The following is a 15,000-nucleotide window of genomic DNA, read 5'->3' on the forward strand; positions in this document are numbered from 1 at the left end:
GCCCCGGCTGACGCGGTTCGGACTTTGCACTTTTTGGCTCACCCCGGCTGGCGGCCCACTCACTCGATCGCCAGGTCTGTTTGCCCCGGTGGTTCCACCGCCAGGCTTAAGCGCGAACTTTTTTTGTTTGTTTTCTTTTGATTAAGCGCAAGCTTTTTTCTTTGTTTTCTTTTGATTAAGCGCGGGCTTTTTTCTTTGTTTTTTTTTTTTATTTCGCCCCGGCAGACGCGGTTTTTGCGCCGCCCCGGCTGACGCGGTTTTTGCCGCCCCGGCTGACGCAGTTCGGACTTAGCACTTTTCGGCTGTGCCTGGCTGGCGGCCCACTCACTCGATCGCCATGTCTGTTTGCCACAGTTTTCCCGGTGGTGCCGCACCCGGGCTCGCCCCGGCTGACGCAGTTTTCGCGCCGCCCCGGCTGACGCGGTTTCGTGCCGCCCCGGCAGACGCGGTTTTCGCGCCGCCCCGGCTGACGCGGTTTCGTGCCGCCCCGGCAGACGCAGTTCGGACTTAGCACTTTTCGGCTGTGCCTGGCTGGCGGCCCACTCACTCAATCGCCATGTCTGTTTGCCACAGTTTTCCCGGTGGTGCCGCACCCGGGCTCGCCCCGGCTGACGCAGTTTTCGCGCCGCCCCGGCTGACGCGGTTTCGTGCCGCCCCGGCAGACGCGGTTTTCGCGCCGCCCCGGCTGACGCGGTTTCGTGCCGCCCCGGCAGACGCAGTTCGGACTTAGCACTTTTCGGCTGTGCCTGGCTGGCGGCCCACTCACTCGATCGCCATGTCTGTTTGCCACAGTTTTCCCGGTGGTGCCGCACCCGGGCTCGCCCCGGCAGACGCGTTTTTTTTTTCTTTCGCCCCGGCTGACGCAGTTTTCGCGCCGCCCCGGCTGACGCGGTTTCGTGCCGCCCCGGCAGACGCGGTTTTTTGCGCCGCCCCGGCTGACGCGGTTTTTGCCGCCCCGGCTGACGCAGTTCGGACTTAGCACTTTTCGGCTGTGCCTGGCTGGCGGCCCACTCACTCGATCGCCATGTCTGTTTGCCACAGTTTTCCCGGTGGTGCCGCACCCGGGCTCGCCCCGGCTGACGCAGTTTTCGCGCCGCCCCGGCTGACGCGGTTTCGTGCCGCCCCGGCAGACGCGGTTTTCGCGCCGCCCCGGCTGACGCGGTTTCGTGCCGCCCCGGCAGACGCAGTTCGGACTTAGCACTTTTCGGCTGTGCCTGGCTGGCGGCCCACTCACTCGATCGCCATGTCTGTTTGCCACAGTTTTCCCGGTGGTGCCGCACCCGGGCTCGCCCCGGCTGACGCAGTTTTCGCGCCGCCCCGGCTGACGCGGTTTCGTGCCGCCCCGGCAGACGCGGTTTTCGCGCCGCCCCGGCTGACGCGGTTTCGTGCCGCCCCGGCAGACGCAGTTCGGACTTAGCACTTTTCGGCTGTGCCTGGCTGGCGGCCCACTCACTCAATCGCCATGTCTGTTTGCCACAGTTTTCCCGGTGGTGCCGCACCCGGGCTCGCCCCGGCTGACGCAGTTTTCGCGCCGCCCCGGCTGACGCGGTTTCGTGCCGCCCCGGCAGACGCGGTTTTCGCGCCGCCCCGGCTGACGCGGTTTCGTGCCGCCCCGGCAGACGCAGTTCGGACTTAGCACTTTTCGGCTGTGCCTGGCTGGCGGCCCACTCACTCGATCGCCATGTCTGTTTGCCACAGTTTTCCCGGTGGTGCCGCACCCGGGCTCGCCCCGGCAGACGCGTTTTTTTTTTTTCTTTCGCCCCGGCTGACGCAGTTTTCGCGCCGCCCCGGCTGACGCGGTTTCGTGCCGCCCCGGCAGACGCGGTTTTTTGCGCCGCCCCGGCTGACGCGGTTTTTGCCGCCCCGGCTGACGCAGTTCGGACTTAGCACTTTTCGGCTGTGCCTGGCTGGCGGCCCACTCACTCGATCGCCATGTCTGTTTGCCACAGTTTTCCCGGTGGTGCCGCACCCGGGCTCGCCCCGGCTGACGCAGTTTTCGCGCCGCCCCGGCTGACGCGGTTTCGTGCCGCCCCGGCAGACGCGGTTTTCGCGCCGCCCCGGCTGACGCGGTTTTTGCGTCGCCCCGGCTGACACGGTTCGGACTTTGCACTTTTCGGCTGTGCCTGGCTGGCGGCCCACTCACTCGATCGCCATGTCTGTTTGCCACAGTTTTCCCGGTGGTGCCGCACCCGGGCTCGCCCCGGCTGACGCAGTTTTCGCGCCGCCCCGGCTGACGCGGTTTCGTGCCGCCCCGGCAGACGCGGTTTTCGCGCCGCCCCGGCTGACGCGGTTTCGTGCCGCCCCGGCAGACGCAGTTCGGACTTAGCACTTTTCGGCTGTGCCTGGCTGGCGGCCCACTCACTCGATCGCCATGTCTGTTTGCCACAGTTTTCCCGGTGGTGCCGCACCCGGGCTCGCCCCGGCTGACGCAGTTTTCGCGCCGCCCCGGCTGACGCGGTTTCGTGCCGCCCCGGCAGACGCGGTTTTCGCGCCGCCCCGGCTGACGCGGTTTCGTGCCGCCCCGGCAGACGCAGTTCGGACTTAGCACTTTTCGGCTGTGCCTGGCTGGCGGCCCACTCACTCAATCGCCATGTCTGTTTGCCACAGTTTTCCCGGTGGTGCCGCACCCGGGCTCGCCCCGGCTGACGCAGTTTTCGCGCCGCCCCGGCTGACGCGGTTTCGTGCCGCCCCGGCAGACGCGGTTTTCGCGCCGCCCCGGCTGACGCGGTTTCGTGCCGCCCCGGCAGACGCAGTTCGGACTTAGCACTTTTCGGCTGTGCCTGGCTGGCGGCCCACTCACTCGATCGCCATGTCTGTTTGCCACAGTTTTCCCGGTGGTGCCGCACCCGGGCTCGCCCCGGCAGACGCGTTTTTTTTTTCTTTCGCCCCGGCTGACGCAGTTTTCGCGCCGCCCCGGCTGACGCGGTTTCGTGCCGCCCCGGCAGACGCGGTTTTTTGCGCCGCCCCGGCTGACGCGGTTTTTGCCGCCCCGGCTGACGCAGTTCGGACTTAGCACTTTTCGGCTGTGCCTGGCTGGCGGCCCACTCACTCGATCGCCATGTCTGTTTGCCACAGTTTTCCCGGTGGTGCCGCACCCGGGCTCGCCCCGGCTGACGCAGTTTTCGCGCCGCCCCGGCTGACGCGGTTTCGTGCCGCCCCGGCAGACGCGGTTTTCGCGCCGCCCCGGCTGACGCGGTTTCGTGCCGCCCCGGCAGACGCAGTTCGGACTTAGCACTTTTCGGCTGTGCCTGGCTGGCGGCCCACTCACTCGATCGCCATGTCTGTTTGCCACAGTTTTCCCGGTGGTGCCGCACCCGGGCTCGCCCCGGCTGACGCAGTTTTCGCGCCGCCCCGGCTGACGCGGTTTCGTGCCGCCCCGGCAGACGCGGTTTTCGCGCCGCCCCGGCTGACGCGGTTTCGTGCCGCCCCGGCAGATGCAGTTCGGACTTAGCACTTTTCGGCTGTGCCTGGCTGGCGGCCCACTCACTCGATCGCCATGTCTGTTTGCCACAGTTTTCCCGGTGGTGCCGCACCCGGGCTCGCCCCGGCAGACGCGTTTTTTTTTTTCTTTCGCCCCGGCTGACGCAGTTTTCGCGCCGCCCCGGCTGACGCGGTTTCGTGCCGCCCCGGCAGACGCGGTTTTTTTGCGCCGCCCCGGCTGACGCGGTTTTTGCCGCCCCGGCTGACGCAGTTCGGACTTGGCACTTTTTGGCTGAGCCTGGCTGGTGGCCCACTCACTCGATCGCCATGTCTGTTAGCCACAGTTTTCCCGGTGGTGCCGCACCCGGGCTCGCCCCGGCTGACGCAGTTTTCGCGCCGCCCCGGCAGACGCGGTTTTCGCGCCGCCCCGGCTGACGCGGTTTTTGCCGCCCCGGCTGACGCAGTTCGGACTTGGCACTTTTTGGGCTGAGCCTGGCTGGCGGCCCACTCACTCGATCGCCATGTCTGTTTGCCACAGTCTTCCCGGTGGTGCCGCACCCGGGCTCGCCCCGGCAGACGCGTTTTTTTTTTCTTTCGCCCCGGCAGACGTGGTTCCCCCCCCCCCCTTTTCGCTCGCCCCGGCTGACGAGGTTTTCGCGCCGCCCCGGCTGACGCAGTTTTCGCGCCGCCCCGGCTGACGCGGTTTCGTGCCGCCCCGGCTGACGCGGTTTTCGCGCCGCCCCGGCTGACGCGGTTTTTGCGTCGCCCCGGCTGACACGGTTCGGACTTTGCACTTTTCGGCTGTGCCTGGCTGGCGGCCCACTCACTCGATCGCCATGTCTGTTTGCCACAGTTTTCCCGGTGGTGCCGCACCCGGGCTCGCCCCGGCTGACGCAGTTTTCGCGCCGCCCCGGCTGACGCGGTTTCGTGCCGCCCCGGCAGACGCGGTTTTCGCGCCGCCCCGGCTGACGCGGTTTCGTGCCGCCCCGGCAGACGCAGTTCGGACTTAGCACTTTTCGGCTGTGCCTGGCTGGCGGCCCACTCACTCGATCGCCATGTCTGTTTGCCACAGTTTTCCCGGTGGTGCCGCACCCGGGCTCGCCCCGGCTGACGCAGTTTTCGCGCCGCCCCGGCTGACGCGGTTTCGTGCCGCCCCGGCAGACGCGGTTTTCGCGCCGCCCCGGCTGACGCGGTTTCGTGCCGCCCCGGCAGACGCAGTTCGGACTTAGCACTTTTCGGCTGTGCCTGGCTGGCGGCCCACTCACTCGATCGCCATGTCTGTTTGCCACAGTTTTCCCGGTGGTGCCGCACCCGGGCTCGCCCCGGCAGACGCGTTTTTTTTTTTTCTTTCGCCCCGGCTGACGCAGTTTTCGCGCCGCCCCGGCTGACGCGGTTTCGTGCCGCCCCGGCAGACGCGGTTTTTTGCGCCGCCCCGGCTGACGCGGTTTTTGCCGCCCCGGCTGACGCAGTTCGGACTTAGCACTTTTCGGCTGTGCCTGGCTGGCGGCCCACTCACTCGATCGCCATGTCTGTTTGCCACAGTTTTCCCGGTGGTGCCGCACCCGGGCTCGCCCCGGCTGACGCAGTTTTCGCGCCGCCCCGGCTGACGCGGTTTCGTGCCGCCCCGGCAGACGCGGTTTTCGCGCCGCCCCGGCTGACGCGGTTTCGTGCCGCCCCGGCAGACGCAGTTCGGACTTAGCACTTTTCGGCTGTGCCTGGCTGGCGGCCCACTCACTCGATCGCCATGTCTGTTTGCCACAGTTTTCCCGGTGGTGCCGCACCCGGGCTCGCCCCGGCTGACGCAGTTTTCGCGCCGCCCCGGCTGACGCGGTTTCGTGCCGCCCCGGCAGACGCGGTTTTCGCGCCGCCCCGGCTGACGCGGTTTCGTGCCGCCCCGGCAGACGCAGTTCGGACTTAGCACTTTTCGGCTGTGCCTGGCTGGCGGCCCACTCACTCGATCGCCATGTCTGTTTGCCACAGTTTTCCCGGTGGTGCCGCACCCGGGCTCGCCCCGGCAGACGCAGTTTTCGCGCCGCCCCGGCAGACGCGGTTTTCGCGCCGCCCCGGCTGACGCGGTTTTTGCCGCCCCGGCTGACGCAGTTCGGACTTGGCACTTTTTGGGCTGAGCCTGGCTGGCGGCCCACTCACTCGATCGCCATGTCTGTTTGCCACAGTCTTCCCGGTGGTGCCGCACCCGGGCTCGCCCCGGCAGACGCGTTTTTTTTTCTTTCGCCCCGGCAGACGTGGTTCCCCCCCCCCCCTTTTCGCTCGCCCCGGCTGACGAGGTTTTCGCGCCGCCCCGGCTGACGCAGTTTTCGCGCCGCCCCGGCTGACGCGGTTTCGTGCCGCCCCGGCTGACGCGGTTTTCGCGCCGCCCCGGCTGACGCGGTTTTTGCGTCGCCCCGGCTGACACGGTTCGGACTTTGCACTTTTCGGCTGTGCCTGGCTGGCGGCCCACTCACTCGATCGCCATGTCTGTTTGCCACAGTTTTCCCGGTGGTGCCGCACCCGGGCTTGCCCCGGCAGACGCGTTTTTTTTTTTCTTTTCGCCCCGGCTGACGCAGTTTTCGCCCCGCCCCGGCTGACGCGGTTTCGTGCCGCCCCGGCAGACGCGGTTTTTTGCGCCGCCCCGGCTGACGCGGTTTTTGCCGCCCCGGCTGACGCAGTTCGGACTTTGCACTTTTTGGCTGAGCCTGGCTGGCGGCCCACTCACTCGATCGCCATGTCTGTTTGCCACAGTTTTCCCGGTGGTGCCGCACCCGGGCTCGCCCCGGCAGACGCGTTTTTTTTTTTCCTTCGCCCCGGCAGACGTGGTTCCCCCCCCCCCCTCCGTCTTTCTTTTTGTTTTTTTTTTCGCCGCGGCTGAAGTGGATTTTTCGGTGCCTCGACGCCCCGGTAGTCGCGGTTTTTCCGTTTCCGCACGGCCCCGGCTGACGCTGCTCGGTCACAGTCGCCTTTTGTGAGGATTGCAGACTTCTTGAGCGCGGGTGTTTTTTTTTTGTTGTTGTTGTTGTTTTATTACGCATTCGCTCCAGCAGACGCTGTTTAGACTTTTTGTTTCCTCTTTTATCCTGCGACGAGGTGACGAGGTTTATTCGGTGCCCCGCCGCCCCGGCTGAAGTGATTTTTCCTGTCCCGTGCCGCCCCGGCTGACGCGGTTGGGACTTCGCGTTTGTTCGGCCGCCACGGGTTTTGGCGCACTCGCTCGGTTGCTTGTTGTTGCCACTTGTTGCGAACCCAGGTTTCTTGAGCGAGCGCGGGCGTTTTTTCTTCCTTTCTTTCTTTGTTCTATGTGTTAGCGAATCGGCCTTTAATATCACACGAGGACTCACAACCAACAATTTTCAGTTTGAAGTGTAAAAAATCTGCAGGTGTTGACGTAACTGACTTGCCCCGTACCCTTGAGTACATCCATGAAGTTCTCGTAGTACTACTAAATCGCATTATTCCAAGTGGAGAAATTCCCATAAACTTGCAAACCTCTACACGAAAATCGGTGCGCGTGATAAAGTTGAAAATTATCGTCCGATATCAAATGTGCCTTCTATAACACAAATTCTAGGAAAAAAAAAAAAAAAACACTTGTTCGCCGTTCTCTGCGCCGTGACTGGCAGCACTCCGGCGAAGCGAAACGGGGTCGATTCGAGCACGATATCGGCGTCTTTCGACGTGCTCGCCGGCGACCGTCGCACGAGTACGTCGCACGAGCGCGTCTGCCGGGGCGCCGTTTGCGAAGCCGACGCAAAAGTGGGAACCGCCGCTCGGATGATCGCCGCTTTCGGCAGAGTGAGTGTTGGCACTCCGGGGAAGCGAAACAGCGTGAATGCGCCCACGAAATCGGCGTATTTTGAAGTGCCCGCCGGCGACCGTCGCACGAGTACGGTAAACCGCGTCAGCCGGGGCGTAGTTCGGGACGCCGACGAAAAAGTGGGAAGCGCAACTCGGATCTTCGCCGTTTTTGCAGGAGTGAGTGGCGGCCCTCCTGCGAGACCAAGAAGCATCGATTCGTGCACGAATTCGGCGCCTTTCGACGTGATCGCCGGCGACCGTCGCTCGAGTAGGGCAAACCGCGTCTGCCGGGGCGGGCTTCGGGACGCCGATGCGAAAGTGGGAAACGCTGCTCGGATGTTCGCCGTTTTTGGCCGAGTGAGTGCTGGCACTCGGGCGAAGCCAAACGGGGCCGATTACGGCACGATATCGGCGTCTTTCGACGTGCCCGGCGGCGACCGTCGCACGAGTACGGTAAACCGCGTCAGCCCGGGCGGAGTTCGGGACGCCGATGCGAAAGTGGAGAACGCCGCTCGGATCTTCGCCGTTTTTGGAGGAGTGAGTGGCGGCACTCCGGAGAAGCCAAGGAGCGCCAATTAGCGCACGATATCGGCGTCTTTCGACGCGCTCGCCGGCGACCGTCGAACGAGTAGGGCAAACCGCGTCTGCCGGGGCGGGGTTTACGACGCCGACGCAAAAGTGGGAACCGCCGCTCGGATGTTGGCCGTTTTTGGCAGAGTGAGTGCTGGCACACCGGCGACGCGAAAGAGCGCGAAAGCGCCCACGAAAGTGGCGTATTTGGACGTGCTTGACGGCGACCGCTGCAGGAGTACGAAAAACCACGTCAGCCGGGGCGAGCGACCCACGGCGGTCTGGGTGCTTATCGCTGCTATTATAGGGGCACCCCGGCAGACGCAGAAAAAAAAAATTTTTTTTCGACCTTCTTTTTTGCTGGTCGAGCTCGGGTAACCCAGGTCGCAATGGGAGCCGCGCACGAAAGCGGCGTCGCGAGACGCGTTCGCGGTCGCTAGTCGCACGAGCTCGGCAACCGCGTCAGCCGGCGCGGAGTTCGGGATGCCGACGGCTAAGTGGGTACCGCTGCTCGGATGTTCGCCGTTTTTGGCCGAGTGAGTGCTGGCACTCCGGCGAAGCGAAACGGGGCCGATTCGGGCACGATATCGGCGTATTTCGACGTGCTCGCCGGCGACCGTCGCACGAGTACGGCAAAGCGCGTCTGCCGGGGCGAGGTTTGCGATGCCGACGAAAAAGTGGGAAGCGCCGCTCGGATCTTCGCCGTTTTTGCAGGAGTGAGTGGCGGCCCTCCTGCGAGACCAAGAAGCATCGACTCGCGCACGATATCGGTGTCTTTCGACGTGCCCGCCGGCCACCGCCGCACGAGTACGGCAAACCGCGTATGCCGGGGCGGGGTTGGCGACGCCGACGCAAAAGTGGGAACCGCCACTAGGATGTTCGCCGTTTTTGGCAGAGTGAGTGCTGGCACACCGGCGACGCGAAAGAGCGCGAAAGCGCCCACGAAAGTGGCGTATTTGGACGTGCTTGACGGCGACCGCTGCAGGAGTACGAAAAACCACGTCAGCCGGGGCGAGCGACCCACGGCGGTCTGGGTGCTTATCGCTGCTATTATAGGGGCACCCCGGCAGACGCAGAAAAAAAAAATTTTTTTTCGACCTTCTTTTTTGCTGGTCGAGCTCGGGTAACCCAGGTCGCAATGGGAGCCGCGCACGAAAGCGGCGTCGCGAGACGCGTTCGCGGTCGCTAGTCGCACGAGCTCGGCAACCGCGTCAGCCGGCGCGGAGTTCGGGATGCCGACGGCTAAGTGGGTACCGCTGCTCGGATGTTCGCCGTTTTTGGCCGAGTGAGTGCTGGCACTCCGGCGAAGCGAAACGGGGCCGATTCGGGCACGATATCGGCGTATTTCGACGTGCTCGCCGGCGACCGTCGCACGAGTACGGCAAAGCGCGTCTGCCGGGGCGAGGTTTGCGATGCCGACGAAAAAGTGGGAAGCGCCGCTCGGATCTTCGCCGTTTTTGCAGGAGTGAGTGGCGGCCCTCCTGCGAGACCAAGAAGCATCGACTCGCGCACGATATCGGTGTCTTTCGACGTGCCCGCCGGCCACCGCCGCACGAGTACGGCAAACCGCGTATGCCGGGGCGGGGTTGGCGACGCCGACGCAAAAGTGGGAACCGCCACTAGGATGTTCGCCGTTTTTGGCAGAGTGAGTGCTGGCACTCCGGCGAAGCGAAAGAGCGCGAATGCGCCCACGAAAGTGGCGTGTTTGGACGTGCTTGACGACGACCACCGCAGGAAAACGAAAAACCACGTCAGCCGGGGCGAGCGACCCATGGCGGTCTGGGTGCTTATCGCTGCTATTATAGGGGCACCCCGGCAGACGCAAAAAAAAAAAAAATTTTTTTTCGACATTCTTTCTTGCTCGTCGACCTCGGGTGACCCAGGTCGCAGTGGGAGCCGCGCACGAAAGCGGCGTCGCGAGACGGCTTCGCGGTCGCTAGTCGCACGAGCTCGGCAACCGCGTCTGCCGGGGCGGAGTTCGGGACGCCGACGGCTAAGTGGGAACCGCCGCTCGGATGTTCGCCGTTTGTGGCCGAGTGAGTGCTGGCACTCCGGCGAAGCCAAACGGGGCCGATTCCGGCACGATATCGGCGTCTTTCTACGTGCTCGCCGGCGACCGTCGCACGAGTACGGCAAAGTGCGTCTGCCGGGGCGGGGTTTGCGACGCGTACGCAATAGTGAGAACCGTCGCTCGGATGTTCGTCGTCTTTCGCCGAGCCAGTGCTGGCACTCCGGCGAAGCCGAACGGAGCCGATTCGGGCACGATATCGGCGTCTTTCCACGTGCTCGCCGGCGACCGTCGCACGAGTACGGTAAACCGCGTCAGCCGGGGCGGAGTTCGGGACGCCGATGCGAAAGTGGGAAGCGCCGCTCGGATCTTCGCCGTTTTTGGAGGAGTCAGTGGCAGCACTCCGGTGAAGCCAAGGTGCGCCAATTCGCGCACGATATCGGCGTCTTTCGACGTGCCCGCCGGCCACCGTCGCACGAGTACGGCAAACCTCGTCTGCCGGGGCGGGGTTTGCGACGCCGACGCAAAAGTGGGAACCGCCGCTCGGATGTTCGCCGTTTTTGGCAGAGTGAGTGCTGGCACTCCGGCGAAGCGAAAGAGCGTGAATGCGCCCACGAAAGTAGCGTATTTGGACGTGCTTGACGGCGACCGCCGCAGGAGTACGAAAAACCACGTCAGCCGGGGCGAGCGACCCACGGCGGTCTGGGTGCTTATCGCTGCTATTATAGGGGCACCCCGGCAGACGCAGAAAGAAAAAAAAAAAAATGGGGACATGGCGTGCGTCACCGTGCGGCTTCGCAGCGTTGCCGAAGTCGCCGAGCCCTTCGACTGAGCCGAACGGCGGACAGGGAACGTTGGTCGGCCGTTCTAACCTGTCGGTGCCACGCCGAGACGTCGTTAAGGAAAACCGCGTCGTGGGCCTCTACGACGCCGTCGAGTCGTTGTACGTTTGGTGTCCAGCGTGTCGGCGGCGAGTAGCGGACACGTCGTTCACGACTTCGGTCTTTCGCAGTCGACGCGAACTTGCGGAGAGTCGTGGTGCCTCACGTTTTCGGCAGAAACCGCGGCGGAATTTTCCCGTGCGTGCGCGCACGACCTCGGTGCTGTGCCGTCAGCGTAGTGTTGCACAAACTCGTGGCCTACCCAAGGTGCGGTACGTTTGCGGCCGTATCCTCGGTGGGAATTTCGTGAGTAGGGTCGCAAATTCTACGACCTCGGCGGGTTTGAGAGCGACGTAGACTTGTGGCACGCTCAACGTGCCACACGTTTCGGGGCACACCCGCGGTGAAATTTTCTCGAGTACGCTCGTATTAGTGCCCAAGGAGGTCTGGGTACTTATCGCTGCTATTATGTGGGGGTTCTCGTGAGCGGCGTACGCGAAAGCGACCGGGTGTCTGATATGCGGCGGGCTTCGGCCTCGTCAAGCGTGTCCTCGGGTCTGCTCCAGGGGAATCCACGGCAGTCGTCTGCAGCCTCATCCGCTTGATGCGTTAGGGGCTGGTTGTCGGACGGTGCCGTTTTACCACGATATCGAGGTGTGTTCCGTGTCGTCCTCGGGCGATTCAGATGCGAAAGCGCCGAAGACGCGGGCGTGACCCGTCGTCTGGCGGCTTTGCAGTCTCGGCTCCGTTGCTAGTTCCGGCCGGTCCACCGACAGTGCAGCGGGCTTGGGCAACCCGCACGGCGCGACCGAGTCGATGCAACGAAAAAGAGCGAGCATGAACGTGCTTCTTGCCGCACGGCTCCCACTCGTCTTTCGGGAAGGTTGTGCCGTAGCGAGCTCGAACGCCGTCATCTCGGAGTGCAAAATAAGCGTGTTGGGGCGCCTGAAGGTGGCCTCCGCCGCACACAGACTGCGTCCGGCCCGCCGAAGGCGAGGACGGACGCGCAGTCGAACGATTACCTGGTTGATCCTGCCAGTAATCATATGCTTGTCTCAAAGATTAAGCCATGCATGTCTAAGTACATGCCGAAATAAGGCGAAACCGCGAATGGCTCATTAAATCAGTTATGGTTCCTTAGATCGTTTCTTCCTACTTGGATAACTGTGGCAATTCTAGAGCTAATACATGCAGTGAGCCTGGAGCCCTTTGGGTAACGGGTGCTTTTATTAGACCAAGATCGATCGGGTTTCGGCCCGTATTGTGTGGTGACTCTGGATAACTTTGTGCTGATCGCATGGCCACGAGCCGGCGACGTTTCTTTCAAGTGTCTGCCTTATCAACTTTCGATGGTAGGTTACTTGCTTACCATGGTTGTTACGGGTAACGGAGAATCAGGGTTCGATTCCGGAGAGGGAGCCTGAGAAACGGCTACCACATCCAAGGAAGGCAGCAGGCGCGCAAATTACCCACTCCCGGCACGGGGAGGTAGTGACGAAAAATAACAATACGGGACTCTTTTGAGGCCCCGTAATTGAAATGAGTACACTCTAAATCCTTTAACGAGGATCAATTGGAGGGCAAGTCTGGTGCCAGCAGCCGCGGTAATTCCAGCTCCAATAGCGTATACTAAAGCTGCTGCGGTTAAAAAGCTCGTAGTTGGATCTCAGTTCCAGACGAGTAGTGCATCTACCCGATGCGACGGCTCGGACTGAACATCATGCCGGTTCTTTCTTGGTGCACTTCATTGTGTGCCTCGAGATGGCCGGTGCTTTTACTTTGAAAAAATTAGAGTGCTCAACGCAGGCGAGTCGCCTGAATAAACTTGCATGGAATAATAGAACAAGACCTCGTTTCTGTTCTGTTGGTTTTTGGAATACGAGGTAATGATTAAGAGGGACGGACGGGGGCATTCGTATTGCGGCGCTAGAGGTGAAATTCTTGGACCGTCGCAAGACGAACTACTGCGAAAGCATTTGCCAAGAATGTTTTCATTGATCAAGAACGAAAGTCAGAGGTTCGAAGGCGATCAGATACCGCCCTAGTTCTGACCATAAACGATGCCAACCAGCGATCCGCCTGAGTTACTCAAATGACTCGGCGGGCAGCTTCCGGGAAACCAAAGTATTTGGGTTCCGGGGGAAGTATGGTTGCAAAGCTGAAACTTAAAGGAATTGACGGAAGGGCACCACCAGGAGTGGAGCCTGCGGCTTAATTTGACTCAACACGGGAAAACTTACCCGGCCCGGACACTGGGAGGATTGACAGATTGAGAGCTCTTTCTTGATTCGGTGGATGGTGGTGCATGGCCGTTCTTAGTTGGTGGAGCGATTTGTCTGGTTAATTCCGATAACGAACGAGACTCTAGCCTATTAAATAGGTGCGGGGTTCCCAGCACCTTACAACCTTCTTAGAGGGACAAGCGGCTCCTAGCCGCACGAAACAGAGCAATAACAGGTCTGTGATGCCCTTAGATGTCCGGGGCCGCACGCGCGCTACACTGAAGGAAGCAGCGTGTCTTTATCCCTGTCTGAAAAGACTGGGTAACCCGTGGAACTTCTTTCGTGATTGGGATAGGGGCTTGCAATTGTTCCCCTTGAACGAGGAATTCCCAGTAAGCGCGAGTCATAAGCTCGCGTTGATTACGTCCCTGCCCTTTGTACACACCGCCCGTCGCTACTACCGATTGAATGATTTAGTGAGGTCTTCGGACCGATGTCCGGCGCGGCCTTTCGGTTGCGCCGGTCTGTTGGAAAGATGACCAAACTTGATCATTTAGAGGAAGTAAAAGTCGTAACAAGGTTTCCGTAGGTGAACCTGCGGAAGGATCATTAACGGATTGTGAAGGGTGAGCGCCTCAGCTGCGTCTGCGCCCGACACTTTCTGCCGCTGACCCCGTTTGGACGCGGGGTCGGCTTTTCCCCACGGGGCTGCCTGAATGTGGAGCGGCACCCCGTGACAAATTGTTGCGCCCAGCGGACGCCAACACCGCGACCTTGGACGGTCGGCCAGGTGGCGGACGCGGGTACAAACGGCGCAACGCACTCATAGGTCGGCTTTCGACCCGCCACTGCACCGTGGCTCGAAGCGCTCGAAATGCGCGACCCGACCGCTGCGGGACCGCCTAGTACTGTAAACAGGAGCGGCGGAGCGCGAACGGCGAGTCGTGGTTACGTCGGTAGAAGGCGAGGCTGCGCGTTCCCGAAACGCCAGCCGAGTGCCCTCCCGACCGTTCGAGCGTGCAAGAACGAGACCCGACAATCGCGCGGCGACTGCCAAGTACGAGAGGAACGGCACAAGCGTCGGCGGTCGGTCAAGGAACTGGCGATGTGACGGGTCCGCTGTGCACCAGTGCATACCGTCCCGCCGTCCGCGGCAAGCGCCTCCGCGTCCTCGGGTGACGGAGGCTGCCGGTCGGTTCTTGCAGGCGAGGGATCTCGCTGGCACCGGTTCGCGTTGACGCGCGGCCGGTCATGGCACGGCGATGCGACGGCCGAGGTGCGCAGTACTCGATGGAGGAACCGCACGCTCCGATGACCGTCCCGCCCTCCGCGGCGTATGCGTACCGACCGTAATGGTTGCAGCAGCGCCGGCCGGCTTTTGAATTCGCCACACGAAACACGGTGCGAGATCGCGGTTAGGGGAGCGTCGACGTTGCCAGGCGTTTTGCTTGCTGCCGAGGGAAAGGCGGCACGGCCACGTCGCGCTCGTCGCGATTAGCGGGTCTGCGCGCTTTGGGAAGGTGCCGCAACGACTTGCCGAAAGAGGAAGCACGGAAGAACGAGGGACTTGGACGTCCCGACAATTGAACGCACTTGCGGCCAGGCCCTTGCTGGCTTCGTTCTTCCGCCTCGAGTAGGCTCGTACGCGGCTCCGGCGCCGAAAGTGGTCCTTGGCACCGACTTCGGTGGACGTGGGAAGTGCCGCGCAAGTACGGCGCGCCTGGCTCCACCTGTTGGCTAAAGTAGGCAGCCGGATCGGCATTTTGGTGTGCGGTGGCAAACCGTGGATGCGAAAAAAGCTTGTGCGATTTCGTGGAACAAAAAGCGGGGGTCCCCCTTTTTATGCGGAGGAGACCGACCCGCCTGCCGTGGTGAACCGCGACGCCACGGTAAAAACGGGAGAGGCTTGTCGATGGGACCGTGCATCCCGCGCTCCACGGAGGCCGGGAGGCGGCCGCCCGAGGAAATGTGTAGCCGTCGAGGCCCGCATCTGCGTGCACTCTTATCCAAATGGGTGTACCGCAGGCATTTTCTGGTTAGGCGGGCCAATGAGAGCGAGCACACAACGATACCTACGGGTCCGGCTTGGAGAACCGGCTTCGACGCCTCC

The 15,000-nt window shown here is 62.7% G+C and overlaps 1 non-coding gene across 1 annotated transcript; it reads left to right on the forward strand.

Moving 5' to 3' along the window:
* Positions 1–11,687: 11,687 nt before the first annotated feature.
* On the forward strand, positions 11,688–13,502 carry LOC142792437 (small subunit ribosomal RNA). The gene has a single exon (XR_012890925.1). It is a non-coding gene; the product is annotated as a small subunit ribosomal RNA (ribosomal RNA).
* The last annotated feature ends 1,498 nt before the right edge of the window (positions 13,503–15,000 follow it).

The sequence above is a fragment of the Rhipicephalus microplus genome, unplaced genomic scaffold (assembly GCF_043290135.1).
Source record: "Rhipicephalus microplus isolate Deutch F79 unplaced genomic scaffold, USDA_Rmic scaffold_219, whole genome shotgun sequence".
NCBI lineage: Eukaryota > Metazoa > Arthropoda > Arachnida > Ixodida > Ixodidae > Rhipicephalus > Rhipicephalus microplus.